Below are 18,899 nucleotides of genomic sequence, written 5' to 3'. Positions count from 1 at the left end.
ATATCTTGCAGACAATTTTGCAGCGAGAAATTAAGTAAAAGGGAAGGAGGGAGGGACAGAAATAGATGAAAAAAGACAGAAAAAGATTAAACAGGAAGAGAGGCTGACAGACATTCAGAAGAAGTTAAATACAGAGGGATAAACATGATGAACTGGATTGTGGGAAGGGAGGGGGGTGGGTGTCATGTTCTCCTGAGACCGGGAACATATAGACCCTGAGGATACAGACCATCCCTCCTCTGCTGAAACTCAACCATGAAATTCCTCACACACGCCTCCCCGACTCCCCTATGCCCTCCCGCCCCGGCCTGTGTCGTCCCTAACGTCACTTTGACAGCTCAATAATTGACTGCTTATCTTTTATTAATAGACGGAGCCATTAGGCCATGGAGACACGTCTGGGGTTCAGTGTGCACTCGCTCTGAGACAAAGCACGGCCGGCCCTCAGATCAGACATCTCCTCTTTCTTTTTGTCTCATATTTTGGGCATCTGCTCAATGCTTCACTGTACCGTTGCTTCTTGATTAGCCTCATACACAACAGAAGTGTCCTCCGTGTCACTGATGCAAAGGCATCGATATCATTACCAAGCAGAAAATGAAGGGATTCTTTTCCAAACACTTTCCCAAACAGTCTACTTTTAGGGAGAAATGTGCTTTAATCTTAATTTTTACAACTGGAGGATGAGAGCGGCTTCTGAAGTCTTCAAAGAGACTAAAGATACCAAACCAGATCAAACAGCACCCTTATGATCAAGACTCAAATATCACATAACCTCGAGATAACAAATTCAATCTTTTTTCGCCAAGATCCAAACTCGATTGCCTCACTGCGATGCCTCAGTTTAGTCTGACAGAGCAGACAAAGATAGAAGAAAAAACAGCGATTGATCAAAAGCTCAAATTTTACTTTAATCAATCTCTGATACAGGCTGAAAGAGAAGATTCAAAGAGGTCACTGTTGGTGACACAGTATGGGAGGCCGGCGAGGACAGAAGGAGAGAGGATTTGTCGTGATTACACAAGATCATAAAACAATTATTTTATCAATCTGTTAAAAATTAAACGATTGGGGAATGATTAAATCAGCTCAATGCAACATTTAGATGTTTCTTATTACCATAGCATGATTATTTTGTTATAATGTGCAAATAGCAATTATATTGAAGACAAAATAAAAGTTTAAATTATTACATGTCCTCTTTGACTTTATATAATATCTGACTAGTGGCTCTGGGTCAATGACTTAGACACAGTGGTGCCTTGAGCTAAATGCTAACATTAACATGCTAACTAACCTGACTGAGCCAAATGGTTCATTACAGAACCAGCTAGAAAATAGTGGTTTGAAACTGTTTGGAAAAGGGCAGCCACTTTCAAAAACGTTTTTGAGCAAAACAGTCACTTCTCATATACGGCGTCACGCACACTTCATGTTAAATCACACCCGTAGCTCATGCTGTAGCTGCCAGCTGTTCCTCAAAGGACGCTGATTGGTGTAAAACACTGTTGTTTCGGACACAAGGACACAGATTGAAGCCTGGCAAGATGGAATCTCGTGATCTTGTGATTTTGGGAGTCCAGCTGCCTCGTAACGTCACACGCTAACATGCACACAGTGACAATCCCCCCAATAAATCATTTAAAGAAATCAAACAATGGGTGCAGGTGGTCTGGGGTGTGTTCGATGCAGCCAGTGTGTGTGGTGATGCCCTTAAGAGTCCACAGTCAGCAGCTCTGTGAGGCTTTGAGCTGTATGCTAACATGCCCACAATGACAGTATTAACATGCTGATGTTTAGCAGGTATTATGTTTAACATGTTCACCATCTTAGTATAGCCTGTCGGCAAACAAACATTTGCTACTTAGCAGTAAATACAAAGTATGTCATGGGAATGTCACTAGTTTTGGAGGTATTTGGTTACATAGAAGTATTTGACCTGATGAAGGTGAGGGATGGAAAGTAACAAAAGTTATAAGGATTCATGGCAATAGGAGGTGGACCGACTGGACCATAGAGTCCTGCTGTTAGCTTGACCGAAAATAAAACTGTCTAGACATTATATTATAAAACAACTGTCAACAGTTAATATTACATAGCCCTTGTTTTCCCAAAATCCATATATTAAACTTTAAGATGAAAGCCTTTATTTATAGCCCACTGAACCTCATCCTCAGTCTGTCCCCATCCCTGCTGAAAGCTGTATGTGTTCACCTGATCAGCTTGAGAAAGTCTCTGTAGGACAAACGACTGGAAACACGCAAAGCTGAAGGTCCTTGTTTGCTCGAGTGCACCTTCAATAACTCTTATCTCCCCTGCAGGGCTTTTTATGGGAGGATGAGCCTCCCTCCACTGCTTTAGTGGGATTTCATTTAGCAGCTCTGGCGTCTGCAAAGACCATAAACCACCATCAGCGTCGGTTCCTGTTCACACATCGTGAGGGACGCCGATATTGATCGTTGTGTTTTTTCACACCAGGGTTCAAAGGAAGTTAGCCTCCTTAATACTAATAAACATTAGCTTATTGACTTTTGCTGGTCAGTTGGGAAACTAGTCAATGTGGATCCAATGAATGGTGTTATTGTGCCAAGTAATGCATTATTTAGTAACACAAGCCTCTGGCCTATCTTTTGTTTGATGATTGTCTGATTTTTTCTCTCGTGCCACCAACAGGTTAATGTTTTCACTGAAACATCTCAACATCTACTTGATGGACTGGAACAGATTTTGGTACAGGCATTTATAGTTTCCAGTGGATGGAAAAACTGTTGGTAGTTTGCCATGAAATTTGGTTCTCAGGTTGATGTTCTCCTCACTCATGGGTATTGTAATAACTTTGAACTCAACTGTCACCATCACCCTCTCTTCCTGTTTAATCTTATTCTGTCTTGTTCATCTATTTCTGTCCCTCCCTCCTTCTCAAGTTCAAAGTTATTAGAATCCAAACATTTAATATTTTCAATACCTCATCTGTACTTGTATTTAATTAGCAAATGCTAGCATAATAACATGTTAAACTATGTAGTTCAAACCAATGCTGTGCCTCAGTACGGCCTCACAGAGCTGCTGACTGTGGACTGAAAGGCAACACACGCCGGCTGCATCTAACACCTGCACCCAGTGATTGTTTTTTTTAAATGATTTATTTGGGCCATTTTATGTCTTTATTAGATAGCGACAGTGGAGGGATGACAGGAAATGAGGAAGAGAGATGCATTCGAACCTAGGATGTCAACCCCGCCACTACTGAAGCCCACACGCTGGGAGATTTTGAGGGGCTTCCACTCTCCAGAAAATCAGCAGTTTTATCACACTCAACAGATTGACACACGCTGATTACTATACCTTCACTACTTCTTCTGTCTGCATAATATATCTGATGTGTGTGTGCAGAAATTACATTGTAAATATGTATCCCTGCATAGCTTTTGGGAGCTCTGTCAACATTTGCCAATGCACTCAATAGCTTCTTAAATCTTTGGAACGTATGTATGTATGTATGAATGGTTCATATTTTCCACTAAGGAACAAATTATCAAAAACTTTGTCTTCTCTCTGCAAAAGAATAAGACAAAGGTCGCTCTCCAGCCTTGGTTTTGTATCTGTATTACCCAAAAATATCCACATTAATCTCTTCTGATGATTAGACATACCTTCATTGGACACAGCTGACTTATTTCTGAGGCTTACTGAAGACAGCAGTGTGTCCTCAACGAGACTCACAAATAACGGGCTGTTGAATACTAAAGAGCCATCCACAAAGAAAAGAGCTTAATAATCAAATCTCCTCACTTCTGCCCTGTGCCAGATATCCTTGGCCAAGCTATTTGAAAGGCAGAGTGAGGGGAGGAGAGGCAGAGAGAGAAAACACTGGAGTAGCTCTGACGTAGAGCTGCGTTCACTAAACCAGAAGAAGAAATCTTTCTATGTATAATGAATGAAATCCATTAAAAATGCAGGACAGGGCGATATGAATTCCATTTCCTCCATCAGCTCAGAGTAAGAGTGACCTAGAAACAATTAAAAACACAGTGGATACTGAAACCAATTTCAACTCCGTGGAGATTTGTGCATCTGTGGTTACACAAGAGTATTTTGCACATATGTGTGTTTACTAGAGAGAAAAAGAGAGGTGGATGTGATAAAAGAAAAACGAGGTAAGTATGTAGGTTATGAGTCGGCACTGAGGTCTGCGGTTAAACCAGCTGACGCAGGACAGAGGCGGGCAAAGAAACATCAAGCACCCGGCCGAGAGCCAAAGTCGTTGTTTTATGTTTCGCAGCCAAAGTGCGGAGAATCTAATCCACTAAAGAACACAAAATGATCCGTGCCCTCTGAGAGCCCCAGGGGGCAGCAGCAGAAACTGGAATACAAATGAGACCTTTGTGTGCGGCAATCTGCAGCATGCTGCTCCACTCAGCTCCACCCATGATGCCAGACTGCTGGACACCCACTTTAATCATCTTTAGGCTCAAAAAGCATGGCCTTTTCAGCTAGTCTGTGCCAAGTGTTCACGTTCAGGACTTTTGAAGTCATTATGAAGCAAGATGCTGATCTGTGGTCAAACTGAAATATTCAAACTGTCAGATAAAAATACTGATAAACATTTGCATATGTTTGTTCCTGAAATACTGGTTGGTTCAGCAAGGCAAGCAATGTAGACACCCAAAAAGTCCTTGAGGAACACTGCACAAGATTTTTTTTAACCTGGCTGAAGGGATTTGCTTCGATTCAGCCACTGGTGTTAGGAGAAAAGGCCTGGCTCTCAGTTCATCCTAAATGTGTTGGAGGTGGTTGAGGTCAGGGCTCTGTGCAGGCCAATCAAGGTCGTCCACATCAAACCAAAAAGAAAAACATTTTTTCTTAAATCTGGCTTTGCACACAAGAGCACTGTAATGTCGAAACAGGAAAGGGCCTTCCCCAAACTGCTGCCGCAAACATACTGTTGTCTAAACTATTATTGTAATCATGGTATGCTGTAGTTCCCTTAATTGGAACTAAGGGAGCCTTGCCCAAACTATGAAAACACTCAGAAAACAGACCAAAAGTACACAACACTTTTGGCCATATCAACCCCTCTCATTTCTCAATAACTGCTCTACTTCTGTTTTTTTTTCTCTTAATTTTCGGTTTCTGTTGCTGGGAACAGTAAAAAAAAAAAGCTGCTGTTCTGATTGGTGCATACAGCCTGCGATATATATTTGTCAAAACTAGGAACATACGTTCAGATTTTGGATCAGTGCATAATCAGTGGACAGAGCTTCCACATCTGAGAAGTGATGCAAATGCAGAAGTTCTTCTGTTGTGGCATCATAGATAGATAGATAGATAGATAGATAGATAGATAGATAGATAGATAGATAGATAGATAGATAGATAGATAGATAGATAGATAGATAGATAGATAGATAGATAGATAGATAGATAGATAGATAGATAGATAGATAGATAGACTTTATTAATCCCCGAAGGGAAATTGGGTCGTTACAGCAGCCAGGTACATTAAAATACAATAAAATACAATAGAATAAAATACAACAATAGAATAAAATACAATAGAATAAAATACAACAATAGAATAAAATACTTGGATAGGAAATATAAAAAACATAAAAGGTAGGTAAGGTGCAAAGTTTTTAGTTTTTAGTTGCAAGATGGTGGTAATAGTACTGATGACATGATGGTAGGGTTAATAACAGTATATAATAATAACAACAGTATATAATGATAATATTAATAATATTTATAATAATATAATAATAATACGTATATATAATATGATGACTGAAATATTGTTATAATGATATACAATACAACAATACACAATACAACACACAATACAACACAAATACTGACACATTCTGGACAGTCATGAATGTTATAACAGTAACGTCACTAGGTGATAGTGCCATATGGAAGAACTGATCTCATCAGCGCCGCTATGTAAATAGCTGATGTTTGTCAGACTATAGAACAACACTGCCAGTTCTTCATGCTACATGTTATATAATAAAACTGGTCAGATATATGCTAAAATATAGGCGCGAAGGGACAACTTTCCTATGTTGATCAACAGGGTTAAAAGGCAACTTTTTTGATATCTAATTAATCATTTCAGTCACTTTTCAAGCAAAATGTAATAAAAATAGCAGGATTTCTTCTTTAGTTTCAGCCCTACCATCTCCATCAGGCCTATAAATACATTTTCTAAAAGCTAGATCACAATGTGAAAACCAACCATCCTCCTGAGTTTCATTTTGAGCCATGGTGTCCGAGTTAGAAATTTAGACTAAAGGTGGATTAAACAAACAGCCGGCACTTCAGATCCCATTACAGCAGGATCTGAAGTGTCCTAGATAATGATTTTCATGCAAGTCGAGAGTTTGTTATGAGGACTTATAATAGCAAATAAAATAAAGAAGTTGGCCTAGCTCTTTAGTCTGAGTAATTTTAGAGCAGTCACAACAGAGAAACTACATCTGCATATATCTCTCCGTTGTTTGGTTGAAGAGCCTTTAGGCCAGGATCTCTCATCGTTAATCTGACAGGTTTCTGCATTATTGGGGCGGCTAAAAATGGCAGAGCACTCTGTCCATTTATAAAAGTGTTTATTAACTGAAGTGGCTGAAAGGGTCACATTTCAGCCACCTAGACTCATAACTGTTTTAATCTGACGCTGTGTTAAAGGTCCTCATGAACTAAATGTCAGTCTGAATTTTGTGGCTCAAGTGGAGGTTGTGTTTAATGCAGTATGTTTTAAAGTAAAAGCCCATTTTAGAGGAATGTTCCAAAGAAAACCTATGATTTTAATGTTTCCTGTGCATGTTATTACATTTTCACACAATAAATCTGAGCGATTTTGGCATATGTTTATTTGTAATATCTTTAAACATTTAAAAACAAAAGCATAGGTTGGCCTTTGTGTTAAAAGTAGGTTGCAACCTGCCCACCAAGGCAAAGTCATCAAAGTGAACATATTAACATACTTTTAAACTAATACTACAACATCGTCCACTTCTTCTCTGTCTGTGTGCTTGTTATGGTCCAAAAAACTCACCAAAATATTATAAATACACAGTTCCCATTTGTTGTTAGCTTGATGAGCTGATTACAGTTGTCGTTGTGAGCAACTGGAAGCTAAATACACTAGTGACAATCAGAAGCTGTGTACTGAGACAAATGATGACAACTGTGTTACTATTTCGAACATCCTGAGCATAAATGTGGACAGCAGAAGAATGGATTATGCTGCAATGCACAAAGTAAAGGTTTGTCATGTTTTTTCTCCTCACCATAACTTCCCTTGTTACTGGGCTCCAGCTACGGTTCTGAACCAGTAGGGAGTGAAAATCCAATTCTCTGCTGTCCAACTATATGCTCAGTCGGTTCCAAACACAGAAACATTCATCAACATATAACAACATTTGGTTAAGCACACAGCTTCTGTTTGTCACGACTAATGTTAGCTGCTGACATTCGTCATTTGGGACCAGTGGTAAGCTAATGGAGCTGCATGCAGCAAAGTTAAACAGTGAACCACACTATAGTGACAATGGAAGGCGAGTATTTATCCCTATTTTGGCAACATGCACATGTATGGGCGGTAGAGGGCTGGATTATGATGGATTATTTCTATGGTTAGTTTAATGGTATTTTTCTTTTTCTGTGAAACAACTTCATTATTCAAATCCACTGTAAATGAAGTGAACCAATACCATCTATATAATCCATTGTCCATCTGTACGCCCAGCATGTTCCAAACACAACAAGAAAATAAAATTAAATATAGCTAAATACACAGCTTCTAATTGTTGGTAGCACATTTATCGGACCTGGGAGCATATCTATGTTACCAGGGTCCTGAGTTCTCTAACCCCCTATCCCTAAAACTGTAGAACATGGGACCCTGGGAACATGGACCCTTTGTCATGTTCCCATTATGTGCCATTTAAATGTGAGAACACAGGAATGACTTTGCTAAACCCACGGTAAGCAACAAAGATAAACAGCTAACTGCATTAGTAACAACTGGAAGCAGTGTATTGAGTCACATTTTGTCAATAACATCAATATTCTGAACATGCATGTGGATTACGTAGCAGTGGATTATGCTGCAGTATTGGTTTGAGAAGTTTGTATTGTGAGTTTGGTACTTTTTCATGGTGAAGCCGGGTAACTTTAGCAATAACATATGACAGCTGTGGTCCGCCACAAGGGCGCAGCGTACAAACTTGTTTTCAGTGGCGTATTCTTTTAAAACCTGTGATTTTAAGCTTTATTGCGACACAGTGAAGAGAAGATAACATTGTGGCGAGGGGATCTGAGTTACATGTGATAACCATAGCTGACCATTTCTGAACAACCGGCTCCATATTCCTGAACATTTTTTTACAGCTGCAGCTCAGCTCCTGGTTTTTGGAGCGTAATATTTCTTTTATGGGGTCACACATCACACGGTAACCCATTTCATTGAGTGAGCCTGTCTACTCTCTTAAGCTGTGACCAAAAGCTTTTAATATCCGCTGTCTGCTAAAACAAATATGGATTAAAGAGACAGTGGAGCTCTGTTTTACAGATAGGTCAGATGCAAAACATCATTCCTTTTTGGACTGTATTTGTATTGCTCTTGGCGAATTATACAAAGTTGCCGGGCTTCAATGTGAGGTTTGTTTCTTTGACTAATCATCACTATCAATAATATAATCTCTACAACTTCACTTTGTATTACAGCATATTAGCCAGACCACACTGGCTTGCTCAGCATCTGGGAGGCCAGAAAGGTTATGTTTACAGGCTTGTAAAGCAATGCTTATTTCTGACTGGCAGCGATAATGAATGCTCATTTCTACAGTCATCCGAGGGCAGAGATGAAAGGTTTTAGTTGCCGATGCCAACCTCAGGATTTTCACTGCGTCCATCTGTCCAGCCAATACATCAGGGTGTAGTCCGGTGGAAACATGGAAGAGGTCATATGACTCAGCCACCCAGGAGCAGGAAGCCAGACGTGGCACAGCAGCTTTCTTAATGACTACAATATGTTAAACCTTCTTAACTCTCCTCTCGGCCGCAAGTTTTCTAAAAGGAACCTGACCTACATTTCTCCTCCATGCTCTGAAAGGTTCTTTAAGCCTCACTGAAGGGAGAACTGAAATAGCAACTCCCTCTTTTCACACCGCAAGAGGCGAGGCTAGAATCCAGAATACGGGGCCTCCGTGCAATTAACCAAAACTACGACAATGAAAACGTGTATTTGTTGGCGATTGTACCGAATGCACTGAGATTTATAAGGAACAGATTGTCAAGGAAGATACAACACAGACCAGCAAAATGTGCACAACATTAATAATCAACAACAAATACTGGATATACTGGATGCTTTTGCCATTACCACTGTCAGAGTGCAAAGTAATACAAACACTGTTGCTATGGAAATCAGTGACTAATGTATTACAAGGATTTCCCTGGAAGTCAGTGTTTGGATACACAAATCAAAAACACAGTCACAGTGGCAATAGTCGAGAAACAATAACTCCACTCAGTGCAGGAATTCAAATTTCCACAGGCCAGAATAATCAATATGAGAATGAGGGAACAAATCAAGATGTCAGGGAATAAATCAAAATGCGGCACTCTAAGTCACGATGAATAATAATGACAACTAAATGCCTTGAGTGAAAAGCGTAAATATAAAAAAATGGCAGGATTACTACACCCAATTCAGGCTGATAATATAGCATCACTAGTGAGGCATAAAATTGAATTTCAACCAGACAACCATCCAGGAAAAAGTCCATGTTATTAAGTTTATGTGTGATGACGTGACATTAAAGATTAAAGGAGCATTTCTAAAATGAAAGACAGCATTTCACACATTCTTCCCCCATCAAAGATGGAAAATAAAAACATTAACCAAAGCTGTAAAAAGAGTTTAACTACACCCTCCTTCCTCCCCAGCAAATTGAAAAAAAATCATCACAGACCTGCACAGGACAGTGACTTTAGGGGGCGTGGCCTCTACACCGACCAGAGTGATTGACAGACTGACCACAGCGGTGTTGCAGAAACCGCGAGCTGGTAGTCAGAGCTAATGAGCAGCTGCTGTCAGACTCTGTGTTTTCATCGCAGACACTGGAGCTTTTATGATCACTATAAGTACATTTGCGGCGTGTGTGGTGTGTGGTACCTGTGTTGTAGCTAAGATATCAGCTGTGTTGTGGCTAATCTAATGGCTCAGAGAAACTAACTCTCCATGTGAAGGGACTGTCAGTACTTGGGATCACCATCAAGGAAAATAATGTCCGGCGGTGGTTCCACAGCCGTTCCGAAAGCACAAATATGAATCATTGTGCCAAAATAGAAAAATATTAGGTAGAAGATTAGCAAAATCCAGTATAAACTCCTTTGAAGGATGCATCTTGATCAGTATACATTTGAATATCAGCACAGTGGTTTCACAGACTCCCACTTAAAGCAGAGGCTGGGGGAGGTGGGCCGTTAACACACATTTTTTTACATAAATGTCATGACGTAAAGTAGTCTCAAACGATCGACTCTATCTCAGCATTTGTCTTGCAAGGTTGAGAGTGATATAAAACAGTTGAGCCATTTTCAACCCATGAAATGCCAATTTTCATAAATTTGGTAATAATATCAATTTTAACGCCAGCAGTGATGTGTTTCATCACAGCACAGTCATACAATTCAGTTCACAGCTCAAAAAAGTTTAAGTGTGGAGTACCTCTTTAAAGAGCATAGAAGAATAGCCCTTAAAAACTTATTATTAAATATTCTCCTTGCATATATCACTGAACTACAAAGACACCTTGGAACATTTTATTCAGGACGGATGATTCAAAGCAGGATGAGGCAGCACACACAGCTCTAGAAATGTCACTTTTCCTTTTGACTACTAAGCCTCAACTGTTTGAGAGCTGCCCCGTAATAATCTCATCTACATCTGGCACAAAGTTTTGACAAATCTCTCTGCCTTTTCAGCCGTTAACCTCATTTTCCTGCATTACCTGCAAAAGTGCTGGAACATGTGACAAAGTAAACAGGTCCCAGGATGCCCTGTGTAATCACGGAGCTATTTCAATAATTTGAGCAACATTTGGAAATAAGGCCGCCTCTGCAGCAAGCAATCACAGAAAACCCAGTTCTACATGATGACGTTCTTTAGAAATGTTATTCATCTATTAGCAGAATTGAGATGGAAATGAGATTTGTAGATTTAGGTTAATCAGTGAGGTTATGTCAGCGCTTCTATTGTTGATGGAAGCCATGAGCAGTGCATAACGACTGTTTTAAATTGAATGAAAGTAGGGCGTTGAAGTTCATTCTTGACCTTTTGAATAGTAAATTGCAGAAATAATCTTAATTTAAGGTATATACATATATAAGCTTTTTTTCCCCAAGAACTGAGTAAAAATAGTGGGCTGTAGAACCAAAAGATGCTAAAACACTCCATGATGCAGAGACAGGTAGTTCATCACTTCTAGCAACACATTTCACAACACAATTAGTCAATTTTTTTCCATTTTGAATATAAAAATTCTGATTAGCAGCTTTAATCGAAGAAACTTAACATTTTTGAATGACTTTCGACACACTTTATCAACCATGGCTTGCTGCATTTTAAGGTCCAAACAACAATCTTTCTCTCTGGATTTATCAGTCCCTGCAGATATTGTTTTTTACTGAGCCCTTTCTGTTGATGAATGAAACCTCACAGTTTGATATCGTACTTGTAAGCTGTTCTTATCGTGTGTCAGGTTCAACTGGATGCCATTTAGTCTGCTCCGTGTCACACTGAGGTCTATTTAGACTAAAAAGATCCACTGAAGGAGGCGTCGTGCCCCCAGACTGAACATGTACAGTGACATATAAATTGGCCAAGGTTGGTTTAGCTCTGCTGCATCAGAGCTGACATTTCCCACCGAGAAGCTAACGTGCTGCTGAATTGAAAAAGAAATGTCAGTCTCGACTCCATATCTCAAGCGGCATATGTGCTTGTCCCATTTTCCAATTAGCATGAATTTAATTTTGGCAGTTTATGCTAATAAAACGATAATCAGAGCTGTGAAATACTGCACAGTAATAGAGTTTTAACTCCTCAAACACAAAAGCTGAAGTTTTTCAGCAATTTTCACAACCTTTACTCACCCAAAAAAGATCTATCTATCTTTCTATTGCGCTGTGCTGTTTCTGCTAATATGCAACTGAATATATGAATGCATCCTTGACACCACACACCTAGATTAAACCAGGCTATATGCGATAATCTTCTGTTTATGTCTAGACTTTATCGGCTGCATAATATCCGTCAGACTGCTGCATGCCTTGACTGGTGTCCCTGTCATGGCCAGTTCAAGTACACTTCCTAAACTCAATGTAAACAATCACATGTGTCAGTTTTTTTTGTATTTCAGGTTTCTGTGCACACAGAAACTTACTGTACATAGACTCATATAGCAGCTTTTTTCATGTTCCTTAACTTATTCTGCTAAAAAGGAAGTGGATCAAAACGAGAGCTGAACAGATATTGTCAACACTGGTTCCTTAAAATCAAATATTGTCTGCAGGGAAATAATAAGAGAACACAAATAGCAGGCAGTCGGGCATGGCGCTGGGCACTGAGGCATGAGGAGAGTCAGCTGGAGGCAGAATTTATCAGCCTGCAGGGTCACAAAGCTTCTCAAATGTGTGTTTGTGTGTGTGTGTGTGTGTGTGTGTGTGTGTGTGTGTGTGTGTGTGTGTGTGGAGGCGACTGCCCTTTCCCGTCCTACCCTGTCTGTCCTCCAGGACGCGCTGCATCAGCAAGATGGAGGAGGCTGGGTGTCTTACATAAGGTCCTCTGACTTAACATTTCAAAGAGTATGGCAGGGAGATTAACTGGACAAAGACATCTGTATGAAAACAAGTCGGTAGTGGAGTTGACAGCGAGCAACATGGTTTATGACTGTCTGCTGCAGCGGTCCACCACTTTAGTCCAGACTGAAACATCTCAACAACTACTGGATGGATTGCCATGACATTTTATACAGACTTCTGTGGTGCCAGGAGGTTGAATGACTGACTGACTTTGATAAGCCCACAAAAAAATCTGTCTGGAGCCACAAAACACCTATTTCAGCCTTTTCGCCACAGATGAAACATAACGTAAGCCAGCAACACTAGTGGTGAAAGCAAACATGTGTCAGTCTGTCCAGGATGCCCCTTGGAGACTCCTTTTGTGCCTGGCTAGGCAATTATAATAATATTTCATAACATATTTTATATTACAACTATAACCCAGGTATATCCTATACACATAATTTATGAATGTCCATTGTAATTAATCAAGCCAGAGAGAGAGAAAGTGATAATAACAGATGAAATGTCTTAACATTAATAAGATGGATTGGTACACAATTTTGTTCATCCATGGCACCCAGACGATGAATCCTTTGAACACTTTGTTTGATCCCCTGACTTTTCCTCTAGCGCCACCACTGTTCGACACTTTTGGTTTTGAGAAAAATATCCCATCAACTATTTAATGGATGGCCATGAAATTCAGCACAGGCGTTTCTCCTCCCCTCTCTTCTTGTTTTTCTCCCCCCTGTTCCCCCCCACAAGTAATTTCCCCACGGGATTATTAAAGTATATCTGATTCTGATTCTGATTCTGATTCATGTTGCCCTCAGGATGAGTAGTAATAACTTTTCCTCCTTAACCATCATCAGAATTTTAATGAAAATTAAAATTAAATACTTACTTAAATACTGACCAAATACCTACAGAACTAATGACATTCCCATCAGCTTCAGCTGTACTTTAAGATAGTGACCAAGGTAAACACCATACCTGCTAAATATCAGCATGTTAGCATGATGTCGTTAGCATTTAGCCCAAAGCAGCCTCACAGAGCTGCTGGCGTGGCTGTAGACTCTGAGTCTTGTCTAAACTCTCAAACATTGGTACAGAGCAGGCACTGGGTGCAGGACAACATGAACAAGAAGGAGAACATAAAACAATGGGAGGCTTTAACTGCCTCTCATTCATCCTACTCTAAATTCCCGCAGTGTGAGCATCCCAGGCAGCCAGGGGACAAAAGACCAAGTGTCTCGCTCCTGCTCAAAGCGACATCTCAGCACTCTCGCCTCCAACAGGCCCAAATATGACAGCCTACTGGGTCCAGCTGCCACTCGAGGGCCCGTTCAATCCCGGCTCTGTCTCGGAGACTGGCCCCATCTCTCGCAGCACTTAGCCTCACGCCTGTGGGCTGATGTGCAGAAATGCAACTGATGCCCACTTCAGAAATACCAAGCTGGAACATCTTGCCCTTAGCTCTTAAGAGCAGAGAGGCTTAGGTGCTAACATCGCCAGCGTGATTGATTTTACACGCAGGATGGAGGCCTGAAGTGGCTCTGTGAAGTGAAGACACGACCATCTTTAGCAATAAGCGCGCAATTGTTGGAACAAATTCAGACGCCCTGAGCGATGAAAAGGCGGCGCTCATTCAAATGCCTCTCACGATGAGGTGACAAAACATAAAAGTAGATTTCGCATTCACACTCAGGATGTCAGACAGACACTTAGGCAGGCTACTGAGGAGTCTAATAAGGACAACCCTTGGTGTACCCTTCATGTACTTCATATCCTGACTTAACATTATGAGCAGCAGACCAGATCCTCATAAACTCTCTGTGCCGCCTAATAAAATTTGCACGACAACATTTGCATTTCAGCAGCCAGTTGTTCTGACATCTGGATCTCCAGACCACAGGCAATTATCATTCAACCACCCTCTAAGATAGGTGATTAACGCCCCTCCCTTACCTATGATAGGTGATTATTAAGTATCTCAGCGAGGAGCAGCACGTGTCCTGAAGTGATTCTTGGAAACGTGAGATCAGTGCAGAGGCAGCACTTCTATAAGCCTCCCAGCCTAATAGCCTTGGGCTTCAGAGACCTCCGAGCCACAGCAAACGGGATTCATGGAGACATGAAGAAATTACGGGATAAATTGATGAAATCAGTAGAAGAACACAGTGTACCGGCTCAAATTAAAATATGCTACTTGGACCTACATGGATGTAAAGCAGTTTGCTTGAGTGGTAGAACAGATGAACCCATGCAGGGTCAACAGATACCAGCAACACATTAGGGCACACAACGTTTATCCTGCATACAGCATGGATGACATAAACTCTCATTTTGACAACAAATCCTATGGCTTACTGTTAGAATCCAACTGTGTCTACGTTTAGATGGTTAGCTTAGCTTAGCATAAAGACAGGAAGCAGAGGGAAACGGCTTTCCTGGCTCTGCCTTTGCTTAATCCATACAAAAGTGTAAAAACATCAAGTTGCAGTTTAAAAAGAGGTCATGTGCCAGACTATTTCTGGGCCTGGAGCAGTGATTATGTGGAGCTAATCTAACCGTCTCCTGGCTTCATATTTAATGAGCAGATATGAAAGTGGTATCGATCTTCTTCTCCAAATCTTGGCAAGAAAGCAAATAAGTGTATTTCCCTTAAAGTCTAGGTATTCTTTTGCCACAGCAACACTTATCAAGGCTGCTGCTGGCAGCATGTTGAGGAAGATGTGCTTTGGATCCATTTGGCTGCATAGGGCCGTGTAAATCATAAACCTAAAACAGATTTTAGAATAAATTAAATGAGTGAAAACATTGACTGCGCACAATTTTCATCACTAACTTAAAGGGTTTTGCTATAATGTGCAAAACAATTCTCCCATGTGTCTCCTCGAGTCTCTCTCAGTTTTGATTAAAAAAGTCAAATATTAAAAATGTGCCCTGGGGAGTTTCCTGGTAAACAAACAAATGTTAAGTTTACATTCAGTGTTACTCAATTAAACACGTTGAGGTTTTGTTTGAGGGGTAACAGACATGTTGAGTGTATTTACTTCCTCATAAAACATTTGTAATCCCGTATTTTTATAGGGAAGCGCCAGTACCACTTTCTTTAGGACCAAATAGAACTACTTACATATTGGTACTTGCCATTACTAGTACTGATATGAGTTTAACCATTACAGTTCTAACAATGACTCTGAAAACATGTTTTATTGTAATTAGATGTTCCTCACTTTGACTGTAACAAATTAAATGTTGCTAATGTTTTAAAAATTGCTGAAATTATCTCCAAACTGCTGACATTACGTATCCACCGCCTACCTGCTCAAACTAATGAGAGGTTACGTAACATCACGCTGCTGTAAAGTGGTATCGGGGGTTCCCGCTCTTTTAACCAAATCATTTTCCAGGATATTTTCCAGGAATTCTTTTCTATAGCACTTCCTTAAAAAAGGTCATATGAGCTGCGGTTTCAGGCCAATTGACAATATTACTAACACAACTAACAGTTCAAATCAAGTAGAGTTTATTTTGTTTTACAGAAAATTAGTACCGTTAACACCACTGTGCATGTATTTATCAGCCATAGCTACAAGAAATGTGATCACTAATAGACTGTATGCATGTAGATGAGAAAATATCACAAGAAGTCAGTTCCATTCTGCATCTGGTCAACCCGGTTTGAAGTATCACAGAGTTTCTCCTACAGACAGTTTCAAACAAAATACGCAGGGAGGGCTAAAAACAAATCAACAACATCAATTATTTCCAGGATATTTGGTCATTTTTATCAATTTCCAGGTGTTTCCATGAAGGTCCCAGGACCCTGTTTATGATCACAGGTTTGGGTACAAGAGCACAGTATCGTACCGATACTGATATCGGTGCATCCATAATTTTTCGCATCCAAAGCAGGAACCTACTCTATACCGTTCCAGAGGTCAGGAACTCCACAGGGAACCTTTAAGAGACGCCAACAGACAAACTGACCTCTGAAGATTGACAGCAGTCAGTTTGTTTAGCCACCTTGAGAGGCTGATATCACCGAATGAGACAGTTGATTTGACGTCTGGTTAACAAGCCGAGTTCCTTCTGTCGAAACTCTGAGAGACCGCGGTCAATAGAGAGCTGCAGTGATCTTGATTGGCAGTTTACTTCACAAGGGAAGCGAGGTGACTGCGCTGAGCCTCCATTCACACAAACTCACACTAAACAAAGCAGACCTTCACGGTCAAGCAGATTCACATGACGACCTACACCGTTCAGGGTCACGGGGATTGAACCTGCGACTGTTTTAGTTACAGGAACCTTTTTATCTACTTGTCCACTCTGCTGAATAACATCACAGCTATGCTATTCCTAGAAGTGAATTAGTCTTATTTCAGCTAAAAGCCATGCAATGTAATACCCACTGAAGGTATTAACTTAAGAGGATAGAGAGGGGCTAAGGAGAGAGAGTCATCAGTTTAAAATAAAAAAATAAACACACACATATACTCCCCCCCACCAACTCCCATATTAATTACAGCTTCTCCACAGGCTGACAGCTGCTGACCCACAGCAGGTATTCGTCAAGTGAGATTTAAACCGAAAACTCCTGAAATAGCATTTCTGTCATTACATCATAGTAAAAATGTGCACTTAGTTTGGTTCTTAAAATGAAATTATATCCAGGAATATTTATCAGATTTCAACATGATGTCAAAAAGCTTAGATTACATCTCCAGAAACAAAAAAGGAAAAAACTGATCTTCTTTTTCCAGTGAGGTTCTGGCTACAGTTTTACTGCTAAAGAAGAAGATCCCATGTGGCTGCAAGGTTATCAGCATCAACCAAACAAATAACGGCTGCACACTAACTCCAAACCACAAATGAATATATAAATGGACGATGTCTTTTGATCCTGGTTGGATCTTTGTCAGGTCAGAAATGTTTTAAAAGTGGATAAAAACAGACAGAGTTGTTTATACTGCTGCCAAAAGAGCCCTCACATCTGTTTTTTAATGTGAACCAGTCAGAACCCATTAAATCCCACATTTAAAACTGAATGTCTGATTTGTGGCTAAGTAACCGGTGCCTCATATCAAACATAATTAATTCAACTTTTATGCAATAAGCTAGCGATTATTCTCATTATTTATGAACCAACTTGTTATTTTCTGTATTATTTTATATAACTGACTAATTGTTTGGTCTGTAAAACCAGAGAAAATTGTGAAAAATGCCAGATGACGTCTTCATACAGCTGTTTCTGTCTCACCAACAGTCCAAAAGCCGAAAGAAAATAACTTTTCTGTCCAAAAATGACAAGAAAACAAGCAAATCTTCAGATTTGAGAAGCTGTAACAAGAATACGTCTCACATTTTTGCTTTTTAAAATGACTTAAAATAATTAATTAATTATCAAAATAGCTGCTGCGGATTAATTTTCAGTCAACTGACTACTCAGTTAATTGTTTCAGCTCCAGTATGAGCTGCTGGAGCTGTGTGAAGACACAATGAGTGATCATTTTAGTTGATAATGTGGCCTTAATTCAGGAGTTTGTTACTGTTCTTTCTGACATGCAGGTCACGTTTGATTTTATTTAGATTAACATCTGTTATAAAGTACATCGACACAATTTAACAATGCAAATAAAGACTGATGAAGAAAAAGATAGTAAGTGGACCATTTTAAAAGCTAAAGAATTAACTTCCATGCTTAACTTTTTACTCCAACACAGGCAAGAACTCCTAAAAGTTGAGAAAGTTAACCAGCAACTGATCCGATAATCCATTAATCTCTTTATAAACTATTTCTAATATTCCAGACTTTTAATAATTCCAACTACTTTTCTCTATTTTGTTTCACTGCAGAATGAATATATTTGGGGTTTGGAGTGTTCGTCTGATAAAACAAGTATTTTTAAGATGTCACCTTGAGCTCTGACTAACATTTTAAAGACTAAACAGTGAATAGATTCACAAAAATAACCCTTAGTTGCAGCCCTACCATGGTAAATCATAGCAAGTGGACCTGGAGTTTTAGGTCCAGTCCTAAA

The 18,899-nt window shown here is 39.9% G+C and overlaps 1 protein-coding gene across 5 annotated transcripts in view; it reads right to left on the bottom strand.

Annotated features, from left to right (window-relative positions):
* Window positions 1–18,899, bottom strand: part of pacs2 (phosphofurin acidic cluster sorting protein 2) — a 62,989-nt gene that overhangs the window by 43,145 nt on the left and 945 nt on the right. The gene's annotated exons all lie outside the window — the stretch shown is intronic.

Source organism: Dicentrarchus labrax, unplaced genomic scaffold (assembly GCF_905237075.1).
Source record: "Dicentrarchus labrax unplaced genomic scaffold, dlabrax2021, whole genome shotgun sequence".
Classification (NCBI taxonomy): Eukaryota; Metazoa; Chordata; class Actinopteri; family Moronidae; genus Dicentrarchus; species Dicentrarchus labrax.
Note: the sequence above shows the minus strand (reverse complement) of the source record. Positions and strands in the feature narration are given on the sequence as shown.